This window comes from Stegodyphus dumicola, chromosome 3 (assembly GCF_044657685.1).
Source record: "Stegodyphus dumicola isolate Sdum_Otavi_A_Nest chromosome 3, ASM4465768v1".
NCBI classification, from domain to species: Eukaryota; Metazoa; Arthropoda; class Arachnida; order Araneae; family Eresidae; genus Stegodyphus; species Stegodyphus dumicola.
This window is the reverse complement of record NC_140770.1, coordinates 24,345,084-24,367,044: the sequence shown is the minus strand read 5'-3', so window position 1 is coordinate 24,367,044 and position 21,961 is coordinate 24,345,084. Positions and strand designations below refer to the sequence as shown.

At 32.7% G+C, this 21,961-nt stretch overlaps 1 pseudogene; it reads right to left on the bottom strand.

Annotated features, from left to right (window-relative positions):
* Positions 1-1,973: 1,973 nt before the first annotated feature.
* On the bottom strand, positions 1,974-15,555 carry LOC146997931 (uncharacterized; annotated as a pseudogene).
* Positions 15,556-21,961: the final 6,406 nt, after the last annotated feature.

The following is a 21,961-nucleotide window of genomic DNA, read 5'->3' as shown; positions in this document are numbered from 1 at the left end:
ACGGAGACATCAGAAGTTAGAATCGATTTTTAAGGCTTAAAATTAAATTTTCGATATTAAAAGAATTTTTCTGGAGGTATCGGGTCCATTTTATTTAGGACTCCAGTGCTCTTTGCCCAGAATTACGATTTAACTAAAAAATTTGGAAGTGCCTGAGCCGGACTCCGGCACTATTTAATCTCTGGATGTATGTAAAAGTGAACATTGCTTATCACTATACATTGTAGAAATAGCCACGTCGTTCAGAGGTGGTCAGAAATGTTTTGGTACACAAAACTTCTCTTGTTGATTAAAAAAATTTGGGAAGTCATCTATTGAAGGTGGGGGAAGGCTGAATTTTAGGTTTTTCTGTTTTGTCTCCTATTTTATTGAATCTGCGTTGATACATTTCACATCCTCTATAGGAACTGAAGTGTGATTTAGAACAAAAAATACATTTAGGTTTCTGATTAGGTTTTAAATTGCATGTATTTGATCGATGATTTTGTCCACATTTAACACATCTGACTTTGCTGTAGCAGCTGCTTTGGGAGTGGCCGAACTCCTGGCAATTATAGCATTATAATGGCCTTTTCCTGGGAGTGTATTTTTCGACAATGACATTAAAGCTAAATATTTCTTTAATTCCTTTAATATTATGATGAATCCTTTATTTCTGGTTAGTTCCGTGAAGAATATCACTAATTTAATTAGCTGATTGTCAATCCTCATGGTAAATTGCTTGACTTTAAGAACAGGGAATTTGCGTTTTTTTAAACCATCAAATATTGCTGCTTCTGTAATTGAGCTGGGAATGTTCTTTAATATTACTTTATTGTTACTATTGGTAGGGAAAGCTTTATTGCATTTTCTTGAAGGTTTCAACAGTGAGGTGATAGTCTTGAGTGGTAGTGGTTTTAAGAAAAATTTTGTTAGCTTTCATATTTGCTTCGTACTCTGCTTGGCAAATTTTCTTAAGAATTTTCTCTACTTCTCTAGCCAATCAGCATCGTTGTCAGTGATGACAACGGGGGAGGGGGATGTTTGTAGTATCATTTGCGGTCTCAGATTTTTTTTGTCTGGTCAAAATTTCTTCTAAAAGCGTGGCAAATCTGTTTTTCTGGGGAGTCTCAGATATTGCAGGAGTTTTAATCGGTTATTTACAAGTTTGAGTCGGCGTCTGCCATTCCGTTTGTGATTTGGGGGGGGGGGGGGTCCTGAGTTCAGTGCTGCTATCTGAGGTTGGATGCTCATGGTTTTGCTCTGAATTATTATTAGGAGAATAAGTTATCGGAATATTTTCGTCAGAGACGGGTAAGTTTAAAGCAGTTTGGTGGGGTTCAATCTCGTCATCTATTTCTAAGAAAATTTCGTGTTCTAACAAACATAATTTTCCTGTTTAGCAATTTCGTAAAGTTTCTGCCTTTTCTCTTCTAATATATCAATTCTTTCTAATCTCCATAAGGGAGAACCTGGTACATATTTAAATGAATTATCATTCGCTTTCTATGTGCCTTTCTTTTAAGCTATTGTCTAAGTAATACCGTAAAGAGTCACCATTAAGCCAAAAAATACTTACGAACAATTCAAGTTAAATCAAAGGAGAACGAAAAAATTTGATTTAGTCTCTTCGAACATGTAACTCGTACAAGACAATGTTTGTAATTAACATATCTATGCTTATAAACAGGCCTTGTATGCTCATGTAAAATTAATATTTATATTTTTATTTTTATACAGAAGATATATTCTCTTCTTCCAGGACGACTATTAACACTGTAAAATTTTTACAACAAAGTCAGGTCAGTGGTCATCTCAGGCGTGCTCAGTAGGCGTGACTATAACAGTAGACAGGTAGACTACGAGCTCAGCGAGAGTGTAAAAAAACCTTAACAAACCCTTTTGAGCAACTGTTAAAATCTGAAACCTTTCAGATTAAAAAGAAAATTTCGGGGGGGGGAAGGGGATATTTTATACTTCTGCGTAACATAAAATTGGCATCCACGACAGGAGGCTCGGTAGCTTTGATTTGAACTATATTAGAGAAACAAATAAAGACTTTTAAGATTTTAAGAAATAGACAGTATTACTGTTAAAAAGTGAATAACTGGTTCTGTAATGAATAGTTGTTGAAGTTTAAATTATTTATTATGAATTCGCTTTAAAGACAATAGTAACAGTACTTTTGATTTCAATTATGAAAGAATTTAAACACTTTAGGGATTGTTTAAGAACGAATTTTACTAAGACTGCAAATAACTTAAATGAACTTTTAAATGCTGATACGTTCTTTACAACACAAACCAAGTAGGTTAGCTAATAAATATCTAGTATCTGTTGAGAGAACCTTCATAGGAATAACTGCTAAAATGAAATGAAAACTTTTCTACGTGTAGTAATTCATTTTTTAATGTAAAAAAGACTTGGAAAAAGATTCCTCTCTACTCCTTGTACTCTAACTACATATGTGCTGTAGTTGGCCCAAGGTCTTAGATGTCACCCTTTTCTATGAAAGAACCTTGAAAATATCAAGGTTTATTTTCCTACATTCTAGCATTAAACTATTACTCGACGGAGCAAGACTCCTATTTATTTCTTTTCGGAGTTCCTTAGGTAGTATGTCCCTCATATGGCTTAGCCTTAATATGAAAGTTTCTTACTCTGTTCAGCTGAGCATCTGTCACATGCACTGGTGGTAAAAGTCTCAATCTAGTATGTGTTCCATTATGACTACCTGCTTTAGGGGAAGTTTGTGTTGATTTTACAGATATAAATCTTAATGAATACCATCTACACAATCTGCATTAGCAGGAATAGCCCTGTGAGTCTTTTCTTTATCAGGGATCTGTTGAGCGTACATTCAAACAGAGCTCTCATATAACTCTCGAGCTTTAGCCCTCAGTGACATTTGCTCTGCTCTTATTTCTTAAATAACTTGCTTATCATTTAGCTGCACATGTTTAGGCAACTGATTAGCAAGTTATTTAAGAAATAAGAGCAGTTATCTAGAAGCTATAAATCTGTTCATTTATAGCTTCTAGATAACTGGGGGGTTCATATGGTTTAGTAGGTGACCTGCTTAAAGAATAGCTCAACCTTAGAGACCTATGTGAAATATTTTATTTATGGAGGACTGTGAACAACGAGAATGGGGAGATATTGGCTATCATCTGAAGCAGAACTGCAAACATTGTTCACTCTAGGTGGGCTATAATACATATTATGCAAATCAACCATGATATTTTGATCTTAGTTCTTGAACTCTGTGGTATTACTATATGAAACTTGTGGTATACTGTCTTCACTAGAAACAAGGAATAATGTACTTGAACCATGAGCTTGCTCAATCTCATAGACCGTAGATTTTGACTGGCCTCTTTTCCAGTCAGTTTGCCTAGAATGTGTTGCAAATCATACAGCATGCCTGTCTGGTCCTCTGCTTACAGAGCAAATGGAAAACTCATAAGTTAGAATATTCATAGATTTATCAGTCTTTTTGGTACTACATGGAGCAGAAATTTTATCTTTTTGGGCAGGAGGAGAAGGTACAATTCGTGGATCAAAACTTTTTTGGGAGCTGATGAGCTACCATATTGTTGTGTTTCTACGGGTTCGTGTATTTGGAGTGATTAACAACACCACTTAATGAAGAATGAAAACACAATTTACTTCCCGACTCGGTTCAGTCGTTCTCAGAACTGGTTTAGTTACGAGTTTAGAATCAAGTTTGTGTCTGTAGAACTTGTATTATGAGACACATACTTAGTTTGAAAAATGGTTGTATTTCCTTGCAATACTGGAACAGTCTGCTTAAGCTGTACATCAGCTTCTCCCATTTCTGCATCACATGAATTTTCAGATGGTTCAATACTTGCTAACTGCAACTTCGTAACTTCACTATCAGTTTCTACGAGCTTAGTCGCATTTTCACTTTCTTCAACTTCTACTTCAGGTACTTGAGGATCAAAAGCTTCTTTCTCGTCTTTTATTTCTTCATGTTTTCGTTCTTTTTCTTTAATCCCGTTAGATGTTCCACACATCATTTCTTTATCTTTCTCAAACACTTCACCAGCTACTTCTTTCATTTCTTCAACCTTTGACTCTTCAGATGCCCCTTCTGTCATATCCATATCTTCTTTAATGGCTCCAGTTTCTTCTGTAAGCTCCACTTTCATCTTTTAGAGTTGCTCTCGCAGCTCTTCTCGGCCAGCTTTTATTTCTTCTCGACACGAATTTATTTCGATCACTCTTGTCGGATCTTCATCTCTTCATATCCGGCTTTCATCGCAGGCTTCAGCTCTTTATATCTGGCTTTCAACTCTTCATATCCAGCTTTTATCGCAGCCTTGATCTCTTAATATCCAGCTTTCATTTCTTCTCGTATGGCTTTCATCTCTTCTCATACGGCGTTCATCTCAGCTTTGATCTCTTTCAGTCCAGCTTTTACAGCTACTAAGAAGTCTGTGAACTTCATTTCCTCCGCCATGGCTTTTCCTGTAAGTGGATAACTGGCATTCCTGGTAAATCCAATTTCTGAAATCAGATGTTACGTTTCTACGGATTTGGAGTGATTAACGACAACACTTGATGAAGAATGAAAACACGATTTATTAACCAGTATTACTCAGGGCAGCTTCAAAAACACGTTTACAGCCGTCGGAAAACTACGACAAACATTCTGAAACAATCAGCAACACAGCCTTCAGGATATAACGGTGAAGACAGCTTCACGGCAAAGCACTAGATTACAGCTTCCGACTCGGTTCAGTCGTTCTCAGAACTCAGTGTACTCTCCAGACTCTCCACACTACAACTCGTGATGCACTTGATAACCTCATTTATGCACACTCTAGATGCACCAACTCGCGATACACTGACGAGACACTTCGACACTAGACTGCTACTCTGTTTACAGGCAGGGTTTATATAGCTTTTTTTGGCCTGTCTTCGAGAACATTCTGGGAGAAACCGATAAGAATTTGTTCCAGAATGTTCTCCATCTGTCTACGGCATGTCGCCAAATAAGCGATTTCGTGCCAAATATGGCAACCCCACCTTCCCTCGCATTTTTCTGGCAACCCTAAACCTCCTTGCGTAACAATACTTTTTGCAATAAGCTTTCTTCTGAAGCACTTCTACATGAAGTTCCTTACATAATTGTCCACTGACTGTACTGTTATTACAATTTGTCTTTGAGGGGCTGAGCATACTGCTTCCTTACAAGATTGTAATAACTGCGCACAAAATTATCGTATCCTCTATCCATGAGGTCTTGTTGCAAACTATAACTGGAAAACTGAGATAATTGTAAAGGCAGGTGTGGACTTTCTTCACAATGATAGGTTGCATGCTGATAAGATGAAATCAGCTACAAGAAATTTTGTCCTGTCTCCTTTTGCGCGCATCATGGCAACAGCCGTACATGGTAATAATGTAATAATGCTTACCGGCATTATTACATTATTACCATATGATGCAGTACTGTTATCTGTCTAGATGATTCACTTTCAGCCTCTTCCTCTGCAGTATATAGCTGAGTATTACTAAGATCAAGACTAGAATCTCGAGTCAAGTTTGTGACACGATTTGCATATGCATGGTAGTTTAGGACTAGGTTCTATCTCATCAAGAAAGCATGGTCTAAACTGTCAATTGATGAATCATCTGTTCTGTATTGAAATAAAGTAATTTAAAAACATATTTATTTTACAATGCATTTAAAAATATTTGAAAAGCAAAAGGAAAAAAAATCACAAATATATACAAAGAAAGCCATTTGTAATAAAACATTTGATTTATACAATGATATTTTCAATCTTTCTAAGCTTTTGAATTATCTTAGCCAAATACAGTACAAATTGTTTAATCAGGACGTCCATAATCCGGAATGATCTATAATCCGGTCCTCAAAGCTACAAACTTTCTACGCATGCGTAAATGCGTTGTGCATATGAATTTACGCATGCGCGTTTAATGTATAACGGACGGTATAAGCTAGGCTAAAATTATCTAATTATCTATTTCAGTTAATGTTGCAGATTGCGTTGTTCCTTAATCTTCTAATTAGATCCGGCTTATTATTTTTTGCAGACTGTTAGAGCAGTTTTATAAAAAGTAAGCTTGAACTTTCGATTATGTCAAAAAGAGTTCCTGATTCTGGAGCTGCCAAAGGATCTACAAAGCAAAAGCATGTTTCGATGTCCATCAAACAAAAAGTGTAATTGCTGCAAAAAGTGTATAAAGGCATATCTGTCTCTAAATTATGCGAGGAATATGGCATTGGATGACACAAGAAAAAAGAAAAAGGAACTTTTTGAATTATTTGTGGAAGCATCTTATTTCTGCATGCCATCTTACCAGATTTAAATTGATGATCTATAATCCGGAAAATGCCCTAATACGGAATTCTGAATCCCGACGAGTCCGGATTAAAGACTTTGTACTGTAATAAAGAGTTTATATGGTATTGTATAAATAAAATAATGAATTTTAAAACTATTTTGCTGATGGTTATAGCTATCAGCACTTGTATTAATCAAACCACCTTAAATTACATAGCTAAAACAATAACAAATGTTACTTTTCAGGCACTCACTTTTCAAACATAATGGCATGAAATTAGAGAAAAATTGAAAAAAAATATATAATCACATGCATGAAATTAGAGAAAAATTGAAAAAAAATATATAATCACATGCATGAAATTAGAGAAAAATTGAAAAAAAATATATAATCACATTTTACTAGAGAGGTCACTTGAAATTTTATTAAAATTCTAAATTTCAAAACCTTTATTTAAAAGGATTATGTGTATACAGAGTACGGAAATTAGGAATGTATTAACCCTTTCAGGACGGGCGTCCCATATACGCATTCCCTAAGAACATCTCTTACAGCCGGGCGTACCATCCACGCATCACTAGAGATTGCATTCAGAGGATGGGTGATGTGTATATGCATTTTAAGCTGGAACGTTTTTCTGAAGGCCATTAGATGGCATCCTATGTCCATTACTTTTGAAATGAACACAGTTTTAGGTTCCTGACCTAGAGTTTGATATATTCTGTCTGACTTTGGTATTTTACTCATCAACTATTGCGAGGGGGGAGCGTAAACTCTTTAAATCCTGCATGCTAATATAAACATTCGCGTGTGTGATTTGTATTCAATTCTTTTTTTTTTTTTTATTCTATTTTTTTCCCTCTTACTATGTAAAGCCGTTTAGGATTACTATGTGGAGTTCTGTTATGTTTTGCATTGCCTTCAGATATATTTCCGTTTTTTCTCTTTTTATTCCGGAAAGCCTCACCTCCAGTCTATTATGGCGGGAAGATCAGAGGAAGAATACCCTCGTATGGTTAATGAACCATTTACTAACACAGATGAGAGTGACGATTCATTTTCTAAAGAGTTAGAAAGTGATACTTTTTCTAAGATTTAGAAAGTGATACTTCTCCATGCTTCGAAATTTACCGCACTCAGTCTTCATTTTAAATTTTGTTACTTCTTACTTTCTTTCTTTTCACCAACAGCGAGGCAGCCGGTCTGTGTTACTTTATTAATTTTACACTTTATTGATGGATTTTATCAATTAAAACTTTGGAATAATTTGAATAGCGCTTCCGAAAATTACTTCACAAGATAAGCAATTTTTTAAGTATATTTTCATGTAAAATAAAGAAAAAAAGGTTATTAAGTGCTAATTTTAACATATATAAAAGCTCAAGTAATAATCTAAAATGATACCAAAAATTACGATGCTAGAAGTGAAACTTTTTTTTTTTTCTGATTTTTTTTTTTTTTTTTTTTATATAAAATTAGGCTTAGCTCCATCCTGTACGGTGAGCATATTTCACATCTGTGTAGCCACCGAGGGCGTGGCTTCTAGGATGGACCAATGGGCATCCAGTAATATTTCTGTCATGAGACATGATCATTCACGTGCTTTAAGATTTAAGCAAAATGATTGAAAATATATTGCCAGGCAATTTTCTGTACAAAATAATTAAAGCATCGTCAATTTCTTCTGAAAATTATCTTTGCGAACTTAGATCACGTTTAAGCAATTGTGAAGATTTCACTACCTGGTTCAAAGAATCTGAAATAAATACAAATACATGTTGGATACTCCGCAAAAATATCCATGTGAAATATTACTTAATAAGCGGTAAATAAGATGAAGAAAAAAATATGTTATAAACATCTGAGCCCGAAAGCTATTTTTACATAAAACTATGCATATCAGAAAAATATTTACACCAATTATATATGTAAATAGAAGTCAGCACTTTTTATTGCAGTCTATATGAAAAATTTGCTCTATAATAATAGCCAACGCAGAATTTTATTCAAAGTGAACTTCATTAATTTGCATTCACATCCATTGTGTTTCATTTCACATTTAATAACTGCTCACACTTATATGTACTGTCTACACTAGAAATACTCATCAAACAGAATGAATTCATCTTATTCACAACGAATATATTCAATTTATTCACATATAACTTTTAATGTTAATAATGGATATAATCAGATCATACACAATATGCATTCTGAATCTTACACGTTTAAAATCAAAAGCACGCAAGCACTGAAATAAGAAACACTAGAATCATTGTAACACTTCCACTCCTTCTCAGCTCAATAATAATAATAATAATAAAAAAACGATAGACTTGAACTCTCTTAATCCACAGGTGTTAGTAAAATGCATAATATTCGAGGCTAATTGTAACTTGAATCATTTTCTCGATGTAAAGAGCGATAATATGCCGTGAACTTCAATCCAAATATCAATGTGGGATAAAAGTCGCGAATGTGAAATATCAGCGATTAATTAAACTCATAAAACGAAAGCACTACGAGATTTCCTACTATTACGCCATACATTTATAACTGTGAAATAAATGTAAATTAAAACGTAAATAACATGCATGCGCACATGCATGGAGATTTAACGTCACAAGAGCAACAGAAGCTCATTGGTCCATTTTCGAAACCCCTCTCTTAGTGGCTACGCTGATGTGCACTTATGAAATATGCGTACGGTGACTGCCTCTGATTCCCTTCCTTCCCGCACGAGCTTCTTAAACTAAAAGGCGCCATCGCGAAAGGGTTAACCAAGACACAATAGAAAAATGGGTCTAAAATACCGAATACTTAACAAACCGAAATTATGTGGTAATCATCTGTTATTGGGATTGGATTCAGAAATGTATGTGTTTATGCATGTATGGATGGATGGATGGATGGATGTGTGTATAAAAGTACATAGAAATGTATGTGATTCTATCCACACACACATATATACACATACACATGTGCATGTATACATACATTTCAGAATCCTTCCGATAATAGAAGAGTATCAATATTGTTTACTGAATGTTTGAATATACCAAGAAAAATGACTGTGAAGAATGACATATATAAAAAACCCACACAAAATCAGTCAGAAACATCTAAAGGATTAGATATATCTCTAAATTGTCCTCTGTAGATTGTGGAAATAATTTAAAGGGGCGGAGAAAATAATCTCCTAATCCCAGGACAAGAGCATCTGATGGCCATAGACATGTCAAAGAAACATTTTATGATTTTAATAGCAAAAAAAAACATGGATAACAGCACAGCAAACTACTTGCAAACCTGCTTCATATACAGTGACGCAAATAACGATATTTGCTATGCATACTATGCTGCATTAAAGATGTTTTTAAGTGAAATACCCATTTTATGTTCCTGTCACTTCAACCGCAATGTGTTTTTTAAACAGTGCAGAAGGCATCAGAAGTGAATACGACATATTCCCTTTCAGAATTCTATAAAGACATAGACTTGAAGGTACAGGAATCATGTTTTGGAGAAAAATAATGTCAGATACCCATATAATTTAACATAGCTTTTAGAATGGTTCCTTAAATGCTAAGAAATATAGTATATGTGGAAAAAAATTGAAAAGTTTTTGGCAATAAAGTAATCTTATTGTATGATCCCATTAAATAATAATCTCCTACAGAAATTAAATTTTTCCAGAGAATGCAATGCCCACTACTAGATTTAAAAATGAAATAGAACTGAATGTGTCTGCAATAAAATTTCAAAATTCTAGCCTCTTCCTAGCACATACTGAAAAAGTATCCAATCCTGTCTTCACCAGAACTGAATTCAGGACTGCATATTACCACAACTGCAGAATAGAGAAATGGCTTAACAGCAGAACTGAACAAGCTGTTCCAAATATTATATTGTGAAGAATTACAATTGTAATTCTTTATGTTAAATTAACATAAAGCCTTTCAATTTAGAAAAAAAAAAAAAAAACTTGCTTTAAGCAGATTTCTTTTTCCTCTCGTCTGCTGGATTAATTACTAAGCAATATAAGCACATGCTTAGAGCATCAAAGAAAGGGGGTACCATAAAAAAGGTCCTTAGGTATTCAGAAAAGTTATAACATCATAAAATTTCCCTTGCCAGTTTTACCATGGAATGCATGGAGCAGCTAAATGAAAACCACCAGATGAATGAAAAAAAAAAAAAAAAAAAAAAACTAGCGTAAACATAGGTGGGGCCAAAAATATCTTTTAAGTGTTTAGGACTCCTACAAGTCTTAATCTGGCCCTATATGTATGGTGTGTGAATGTTCAGCAATTCATTGATTTTATATAGGGCAAATCAATCCGTGATCCACAATACATAGAGATGCATGTTTTATTACAGCAGACTTTAGAAATAGAAAAATCTAACTAGAAGGAAATCTGAATGTTAAAGTGCAAGTGTTAAACTGAAGAAATCACAGTTCTTAACAAATTCTTACTTCTAAAAAAAAAAAAAAAAAAAAAAAAAAAAAAAAAAAAAAAAAACATGTTTTGAACACTTATTTAAAAGAATAAGTGACTGTGTAAACTCAGAATCTTCAGCACCAACATCTTGTTTGGAATCATCTCTTTCTAAAAATGGATCAAGAAGCTGTAAAACTTGACCTCCAAATAATTCAGCACAGTGGTCGATCAGAAAGCTACTGTTTTGGGAACCTTTTTAGAAACATCCTATAATAAATTAGTTTCACACAATTAATTAAAACAATCAAAATTTAAATTTGTTACAACAAACTTAAAGTATATTTTACATCATCCAATACTTAACAAGATCAGTTTGCCCAAAGTTTCATAAGAAATGTAACAAAAGAATAAGATGTTTTACCCCCGTTTAAATTTAAATTATACTTTTTTGAACCAAAAGAGTTGCATCTTATTATCTATAAACATTTAAGTTGCATCTTCTTACTACACTCATTAAGGTTCAAATATTTTAAAATGAAAGAAAAAAACTACACAAAGCATTTTATGATAAACTGGTTATTATAAGCCAGAACATGTAATACTCATTGTTTGAGAATATTTATATTTATTTGAATTATATCAAAAAATTTAATATTTTGTGCACATTCCATTTATATATGACCCTGAAAATCCCTACATGACTACTTAGTTGATAACTATCTGACATAATTCTGGATCTTATAGCATTTTATATTTCCATTCCAGAAACAAATTTACAAGATTCAGTTTTAAGACCAATAAATTCTATTCATAAAAGTTGTATACAAATTCTGTCTTCTACCTATGATCAGTTTAAAGAAAAACTTGATATAAGATATTTACATTGTCAAATATCTAACACAAAATGTTCCTTTCACGATCTATTCAATTTAACTTTTATGTAGACTAACACATGTCCTTTAAAAATGCAATTTACGACTTCATCTTCATCAAATTGAACCAAATCTACTAGCATGAAAAAAAAATTAATTTCTTGGAGAGAATTTAAAGAAATGTGCTTCGTGTGATCCAATACTGCATCTAAGTTAGAAAAATATTAGTCCAAGAAACTGAAGCATGCAAACAGCTTGACAATAAAATTTTCAGCAGTTTGGCATAAAAGTAGGTTTTCTTAAATTATGTCATCAAATCCCTGCTAAAAATGCCCTGTAGAAACCCATAAAATTTGTTTACGGGGAATTAGCCTATGGGTACCCGTACAGCTCTGCAGATATCCGAAGGCCAAAGCCCTGTAAAAACCCACAGACGGAAACCCGTACAACTGTACGGGTACCCGTGGGACAAATCCCTGTAAAAACCCATAGAAAGAAATCCGTACAGCTGTACGGGTACACGTAGGCCAAATCCCCATAAAAAGAAACCCATACAGCTGTACGGGTACCCGTAAACCAAATCCCCTTAAAAACCCATAGAACCAAAACCCGCACAGCTGTACGGGTACCCGTAAGCCAAATCCCCGTAAAATACGAATAACTGTACGGGTATCCATAGGCCAAATACCCATAAAAACCGATAAACAGAAACCCGTACGACTGTACGGATAAAAGTAGGCCAAATCTCTGTTGCAAGAATATATAAATGGTTTACTCTTCACAATATTCAAAATGTGCACTATTATATAATTTCCAAGAGAGAAGATTGTAAACCGTATTTTTGCATTACTGATGATCGCTTGAATTGGCTCGAAACTGTATTTTTAACATTTAGAGGACTGGAAAACATCTTCTTCAGTACCAACAGAATTTTTTAATATGGAAACATACAATGCGTTACATATAACTACATTACCAACAGCCAAATGCGTTAGAACCATTTCCAGTATGTATTAACAAAAAGAATTTTCAAGTGATCCAAATGAATAATTTTTAGCAGCTTGAGACAAATTAATGGACCAAATGACCAGACAACAGCAGTTAATGTTATTCATAACTTTAAAAAAGATTCTGGTAACTGATATATTTTCGGCATCTGATTATGCAAATGTGGATTCCAATAAAAGTGTGTCTTCTACATCATCAAAAGATACTCTAGCCAGGAGCATTTTGATCATCAAAAGAAACTCTAGCCAGGAGCATTTTGGAAGACATTGTTATTGAAAGTAATATGAGGAAACTAGAAGAGGATTTAGGTATGTAGAATATTTAATATGTATCACAATATAAGTGTAGTTAAAATAAAATTAATTCAATAGATCAATTCTAATGTCAGTTTTAAATCCTGTCATGGAAATGAAGAATGCATTGCATGTAAAATGTTTTTTCATATATAAATATTCATTGTTAAAGTATAAGCTATTTTTGTTTTCATAATTCGGTCATTTTAAATCTAACCTCACTAGGCAATTAATATATAGCTAAAGGTGGCTCAAATATGACCAAAACTGATTCCCCCCCCCCAAAAAAAACAACCTTTATCGTTAATGAAAGAGTTGAACATGTTATCCTTCAACATATCCTTCTTCAGAATCACTCTATGTCTGCTATCGTTACAGATGCATTTTCATATATGTTTTTCAGTTGGCTGGTGGTTGCATGTGCATAGCTTTGTTCTCATCTGCCAACATATTTAGAATCCATCAGACATACAGTGGTGGCCAAAATTGTGGACACTTTTGGAAATTTTTATGTTTTTGAACTTTGTATGCTTATAGAAAATGTTACGTTTCGCAAAATGCAAATTTGTATACATCATTTTAAAGAGAATTTATTACTGAATTTAATACAAAACACAAAATTCAATTATTTGCAATACACAAAAAGTTACGAAGTGGTTTGTAATGTCTAGTTTTCCTGGGCAATCACTGTTCTTGTTCTGAGAACCAATCACATGTTAGTAACTGCCAGTAGAAGCTGACATCATGTTCACACTTGGCACAATTCATTATTTTGCTTTCTGTAGAAGGAGGACCTGTTTCTTATACACTGCAATTACAAGTCGGAATTTTTATAAACATTTTTAATATTTAGTCAAGAAGCAATGACATCAAATAAAAGAGTAGATTGGACACCTAGAAAGAGATGTAATATTATTGTGTTACGAGAAAGTGGTCTTTCCTATGCTGAAATTGCAAGACAGGTGGGTGGTTCAGTGACTACATCTGGAATCCGAAAGTTCTGTTTACGATATCAGGAGACAAATTCAATAAAAAACAAAGAAGGAAAAGGCCGAAATAGGTGCACCACATCTATTGATGACAGAAGAATAAAAAGACTATGTCTCGTAGATAGAAAAATGTCATCAGCGGCCTTCAGAATTGATCTGAATGATGCTGGTGTTTCTGTCAGTTCAAGAACAATCAGGAGAAGACTAACAGATGTTGGACTGAGAGGTAGAATTCCACGAAAAAAGCTTTATCTTAATTTTCAGCAACAAAAAAAAAAAGACTACAGTGGGCAAAGGAACACATTAATTGGACAGATGATCAGTGGTCACAAGTTATATGGAGGGATGAAACTAAGATATCGTCATTCGGTACTGATGGGCGAAAATATGTAAGACGTAGAGTAGGAGAAGAGCTACATCCTGAATGCATTCAAGCAACTGTGAACAACCCAGTTAGTGTTATGATTTTGTCATGCATGTCAGCAGATGGTATTGGTCGCCTTCATGTCATCGATGGGACACTGAATGCCAGAAAATACATTGACACTATTCTAGAACCAAATCTTCTACCTTGCACCAGAGATCTCTTTCCCAACAATGCTTCGTTTATTTTTCAGAAGGATTCTGCTCTTTGCCACACGGCCAAAATATCGAAAGAGTGGTTTCGTACAAAGAGCATTAAATTGTTGTCATGGCCAGGAAACAGTCCTGACCTCAATCCTATCGAAAATTTGTGGCACCGTTTGAAAACTCTTGTCCGAATGAGGCGCCCATCAAATAAAAGCGGACTAATTGAGGCTATAATTGTTTCCTGGCATCATGTAATAACGAAAGAAGAGCTTAAAACTCTTGTCAGCTCAATGAAACGTTGATGTGAAGTTGTAATCAAAAATAAAGGGTACCCTCTACTAAGTACTGATAACTCACTGCAATCATCACTATCTAATGTATATCGATAACTATTATCATTTAACTTTTTTTGTATTGCAAATAATTGAATTTTGTGTTTTGTATTGAATTCAGTAATAAATTCTCTTTAAAATGATCTATACGAGTTTGCATTTTGTGAAACGTAACGTTTTCTATAAGCATACAAAGTTCAAAAACATAAAAATTTCCGAAATTGTGCACAATTTTGGCCACCACTGTACATCTTCCCATACTGCAGATGCTTTTCTTCAATGGTTTCTACACTACCAAAACTCATTGAAAGCATCCACACAAGTTCTTTGATAGTAATATGCTGTTTCTCATGAATAACCACATTTACATAATCAGGTGTTTGTCGGGGTGACTGATGTTCTCCACATAGGCAATTAATATATATATCTGTCAACACTGACAGAAACTGTCTTGGTCATATTTAAATCCTCTTGTACTTACTTTTAAATATAACATTGAACTTCCTATAAAGTGTATTATAAACAAGCATCTTATTAAAATAATAACATATTTTGCTTTGCTTCCATTTTGAGGATTGACTAATGCGTATAATTTTTTTATTTTACTTTAGGTTGTCCTGTAGCTAGTATGAGTTATGTAGCTGGATATTTAATACGTGCAGCTGAAGAAAATCTTGATTGTGATGACTGCAAGAGTCTGTTATTAGCACAATCAACCTCCTCTTCATCGTTATCACTAATTCGAAATTTAGACAGACGGGCGCTATTCTATCCGAGGATCAGATTTGTGAATTTGTTTCTATGTCTGGATGATATTCTTAAAATTAAGAGCCTTTTTTTTTTTTTTTTTTTTTTTTTTTTTTTCAGAAAGAATGTGTAATAATCCAATAATGAAGTGTAAAGAACTGTCCACGGATCATACAAAAAATTAGTTTTCTTCCTTTTAACAAAGTTTTTACGATTGTATTTAAATAATTATTCGCAGCATATAATTGATGGAAATGCTATGCATAACATAAAATTTCTGAAACAAAAACCATCATCACGTAAAAAGCTCTAAAATTCTTTTGAATGTCCCCCCCTCTCAATTTTTGTGTTTAAATGAGCTTAATATATGGTTGTATGTGTGTTCAGCTCAATATTTGTCATCTAAAAGTTATTATAGTGCGTTATCCAAAATTAATTTGTCAGCTCTAAATTTGTTTGATCCTTATTACGAGCTAATTTATATTTAAAACCTATGCTTTAAATTTATTGCATTTCATTCAAGTTACTGCTTTTTGTTTCTAGTTATATTACCCTCACAGCCCTCACGGAAGAAATGAATCTGTCACTAATATCTTCTAACGTCAAACTGATTTCCACCGGAAATAGGTGATATTCTATCAAGATAACGCAAATCGCATGTGTCTGCATTCACAGGATGAACTCTGTATGGATTCGAATGGCACTTTCTGCCGCACCCAACATATAACCCCCACGTTACCCCTTTGGACTTCTACTTTTTTTCACACCAGTACATCTTGCTGGTGCTATCTTCCCTTCAGCACAGGGCATCCAAAATGAGATTGATCTATTTTTGTACTCGCGGCCACCAAGTTTCTGGGCAAAGTACTAAAATGTTGGCAGCAAATCATAAATTTGGGGACTGATTACTACCACGTTAAAAGTATTGCTTTCTTGTTCTTTTCTAACTTTATTAGGAATGTTTTCTGGCAAAAAATTTTCATTACAAGTAGATAGATTTTGAACTCACTGCTTCATGTTTTTGGGTTGTACTCCTCCTGAAGAAAATTTTAAACACATGCCTGTATATAATGAGCAATACTTATTGTATGGAATTAACTGTATCAATGGCTTTTTATTATATGCTTTTGATGATATTGAATTACTTGATATTCAGTATAAACAGTCTCAAAATTTCATATATAATTAATGTTATGTATGTATGATGTGCATATAGATCTGAACTAAATGGTGCATGTTTTTGGGTTGTACTTATTCTGTCAAAGATTTAAAACACATGCCTGTACATAATGAACAATACTTATATTAATATCTTTAAATGAGATTAATTGTCTGTGTGAAGTAAAATGAAATGTGTGAATTATGATGAAAATGTGTGTATTAATGTACTTTAGATAAATGAATTTATGGTAGTAACATTGATTGTAAAATGTTTGTGCATCTGACACTATTATTTTCAAAACTTTGTATGCAACTCTATTCCAGTTAATCTGGAATGACAACGGTCTGGACAATGGTAAATTTCTGTCAACTATCTACATGTACTTAATGTACCAAGGCACTCATGTATATATGTGTTTAATAGTGATGATGAACTACTTTAGTATCTCACATGTACACATGTCATTCTGATTGTTGTATGTGGATAAAAATGTCTTGCTGCTGTATATTTAAGGGCTATACTTAATAAACTTGTATTATTTTTATTTTTTTGCTTTGTAAGGATCTTAAGTTTTACTAACGTTTATTTAATTTTAAATCTTTACTATCACTTCTTATTTTCTACTTCCGGCCAGAATTATAAGCGTTAACGTATTTATGCAAAGTTTGTCTGGCGAGCGCCAAGTATTTAAGTTGTGGCTTTTTGCCAAGCGAGAGAGAGGAAGCAGTTAGTCGAAGCAGGCCGCTTACCTTAGAAGTTCTACTCAGTTGCTGGTTGCCTTCCAGGCCAGAGGTTTAATCCTCTTGATAACTTTAAACGTATTGTAGTGTTCACAGTTCTCTGTACTACATACGGCTTCCTGTTAATATAAGGCCAATCTTCCACGTTTATTATTTCAAAGTTAAGAGTTTAGTTTTATTTTTATATTTTTACGTTTAGACCACAAGTCGTGAGGGTCTTTGTATTCCGAAGTACGGAAGTTGTTGTAAATATAGAAAATAAAGGGTTTTGTATAACCTTCTTGTGTAGCCTGTCTACTTCCCACAGTTATTGAACATAGCTTTAGTAAGCTCTCTGTTCCGAGTCAGGTCCTTGCATGTTCCCGAAGAAAGTAAGACGGAACATTGAACCTGATAGCTTAGCTTTATATGCATATAGGTTTAAAATTTTGTTTATTTCATGTTTACATTATTCTTGATAATGAACTATATCAGTATCTCACACTGCCAGCCATAAAATTTTGTACACATGTCATTCTGATTAATGTTGTATGTGTGTAAAAATATCTAGCTGCTGCATATTTAAGGGCTATACTTAATAAGCTTGCTTTTTTGCCTAACTTTATATAGGTTTAAAATTGTGTATATACCTCATTGTACTCAGTTCTGAAATTCTCATTTTGCTTATTTAATTCTGAAATGCTTGTGCATCCAATGCTGTCATTTCCAAAATTTTGTGTGGAACTTTCTTCTGATTAATCTGGAATGGGAATGGTACAGATGGATTTATATCAGGTAGTTGCATGTAGGTAATGTATCAAGATGGCACTCATGTGTATGTGTGCTTAATAGTGATAATATTGTTTTGTGAAATTCGGTAATTTTATTTCATGTAAATGTTATTCTTGATAATGAACTATATCAGTATCTCACACTACCAGCCATAAAACTTAACATTCTGATTAATGTTGTATGTGTATAAAAATGTCTACCTGCTGTATATTTAAGTGGTACATTTAATAAGCTTGCTTTTTTGCCTAACTTTATTTATGCATATACATCTAAAATTGTGTATATACCTCACTCTACTTAGTGTTGTGGGTATGGGTGATGGATATATTATTTATATTCAGCCATTGCAAGTTTTCACATTTTATCCGTGATATACAGAACTAAATGTTTTCTTAATTATATATTGGGATTATGAGAGTTTTTTTTTTTTTTTTTTTTGTGTGTGTGTGTGTGTGTGTGCTGTTAAAATATATTTTATGATGTCTGTGTCTATATTCTTTATAACAAATTGAGATTGATTTGATCAATAGCTTTATCAAAAATTTCATTTTTTTCATTGGAAAAATTGAAGCTTCTCTAATACTTAAAATGTAAATTGCTGCAATACACTTAATTCAGTTACTAGTTTCTTAATGTTAACATCAATGAAATCTAGAATACAAATGAAAGTGAAGAGAAACACACCTGTGTAATATTAAAATTAGTCAAAAAATCCTATGCATTCCTAAATGATCCGCTTTTTAAAATTCTCTCTGCTTCAGTAATAAAGCGAGAATTTACGCCTCCTCAAACATTTCGGAAAAGCTAAGCAACTCCATTTTCGGATGTACGAAGTCAAATCGCAAATCAAAATACCGGTTTTTAACCACCACACCAATGTGTGAGAGCACCACCTACAGGTGAATTGAATCGCGAATTGCTATTATTGTTTTATTCAAAATTTGGCACAGCTTTAGCATTTGTCCTTTTTGGCGAAATTTTGGCACGATAAATGTAAATTTATGATAACCCTGAATACTGAGCTGAAATACATGCCGCCATTTCTGTCCACGTACTTTAGCAAATTTAGTAGGTAACAGATGGCAAGCTTTAATGCAAGTTTTTCTTAAAGTTACTTTTGTGTAACATAAAAACAAAACTTTTAAAATATTATGTTTAAAAAGCCAAAATTTAGATAGTTAAAACTGATGCTTTTAATATTACATCACATGTTTTTTGACATTTTTTTAAATGTCAACTCTATGCATATATTATAAACTCTGCTCTCTCACACACCTCCAAAATTTTTAGTACGATGAGGTAAACTCTTTGTGTTTCCTTTGCTAAGGAACCACATGCAAACCAGACTTCTTACATGTTTCTTAAAATGATCAAAATTACTCTGGTCTAAAAATACTTTTTTGCTTCGTTTCTGAAATTAGAACTATAGGGATGTGTTATTGCAGGAATTCATACTGCAAAATCAGGTTTTCATTATTGCTTTTATAACATTTTTATAATTTGTCTGACTATGAAAAATATAATATTGTCTAGATTGTGGAATATATTGCTTCTAATTTACAGTTCTCAAATTTTGTAAATCTTACAACTTCATAATAGCTGTGTATGAATAACCTTCATTGAGTATCATTACTTTTATTAATAGTATGTTGACATAACAGTCAACTGTTTATTTTACATTTTATGCAAATTGTCTACATTACTTAAACATTTAATCTAACAGAAATCTGGATTTTTGTAATAAAAACTCTATAATAAAAGTAAAAGTACAGTACTTAAATACTGATTTCAATGTCTTTAAATGTAAGTATTATAAAGTTTTGATATATTCTTATAACGTTAAAAATATATTCTTATTCTACTATAAAGTTTAGATATATAGAACAGAAGGCAAACTTTGTGCTTACGACTCATTCAACCACTTGTGGCAAGATAACTTATGATAACAATTAATTCAAATGTAAAATTTAAATTCAAATAAACTAGTAGCCAAAGGATACACAAATCAGTTTAATCCGAAGTTAGCTCAAAACTTAAACAGCATGGAATTCAACTATCGGCAATCATAATGGAAGACTGAAGACTACAAATCTTATCTAGCAACCTAGTAATGCGGCATTGAAAGCAAAACATGGTTTGTTTTACAAGTTAAAAATCCCATTTGCATTCTGTTGGGAAAATGGAAGAGGACAGTACAGATCCCAAACATAAAATAAGCCTGGTTACAAAATAATTAAGGAACCTTACTTACCACATTGTTCCCTGATTATTATTCACTACATGAAATAGTGTAATGCATTTTTGTTTGCATCATATACAGATTATTTATTTCATTTAAATGCTGTCCAAAACTGAACAGGATTTTACAAACATATTGGCCATATTTTTCAACCTATAGATGCAACACTTCTTCACTTCAGATATAAGATTTATTTTCTAAGAAATCAATTAATTTCATGTGTTATAAACATCACTCAATTGCTGTTAGAAAGACTGTTTCAGAATGAAAAAAAGCAAAGTAACTACAATTATTATTACCACAACTTTAAACCATTGCTATGTAGAGCTTTCATGTAAAAATGATATGGATAGCTATAGCAGTGTACACCATAGAAGAATAAAAAGTAACATTAATTTTCAAAATATTTCATTTAACTCATAATTAAAAACATTCTTTTTTCTTCATTAAAACAAGTTACTTTTTGTTGCTTGATAGTTATTGTAAAAGGGCAAACAAAATATAGGGATCTGTATTTAAGAAGAGAACAGTATTTATGAATAGAAAATAAATATATATGCAAGCTAGCAGAGGAAGAATGCCTTCATAAAGGACTTTTTAAGATAAATTGGATCAGATTCATGTTACATGTAAGGAAAACCACAAAAACTCCCATATAGATAGCCTTAACTACCAGTGTTCAGTGGCTTATCACTTCACCACAGGTAGATTCCAATGACTGTACGAATCTTTCACAGAAATCATCAGTTATGACAATTGTTGTTGTGTATTATTACTACTGGTACAAAATTTACTCACTATGATAATTTAATTTTAGCTTTTAAATTATAATCATAATTTACTTGTAATAAATTAAGTGATTAAAAAAAATATTTCTAACACTGGTACAAAATTTACTCGTTATGATAATTTAATTCCATTTCCTTCAATCTGAAACATTTTTTATTTACTTTTAACAGTAGAGTCTAAACCAAAGTCACATATACTAGCTTTAAATGCATTTATTTACCTTATGTAAATTTCATTACTCATAACATAAAAATTAACCTTTTGAATTTAAATTAAAAATATTAACTAAATACTAATATAATATAAATACTAACTAACTACTTAAAATAGTAATTAATATTTAATATAATATTTTATAATTTAAAATATAAACCTTTTGTAAATTTAATTAATCATAATATAAACATAACATTGCAGTTTTACTTACCAAGTTCATAAATGGTTGATCGACGGCAATCAGTATACTGTTATCAGATATTAAAACACATGGAAGTAAGCCGTGTAAACATGGTATTTAGTGCATATAATCAAAATAACTACAGAATAAGTAACATAAATTCAAGTTAGCAGAGAAAACAATATATTAAGCATATTAATTAAAGAATAAGTAACATGAATTCAAGTTAGCAGAGAAAACAATATATTAAGCATATGGTAATGAAAATTCAAAATTAACCGGTTAAACA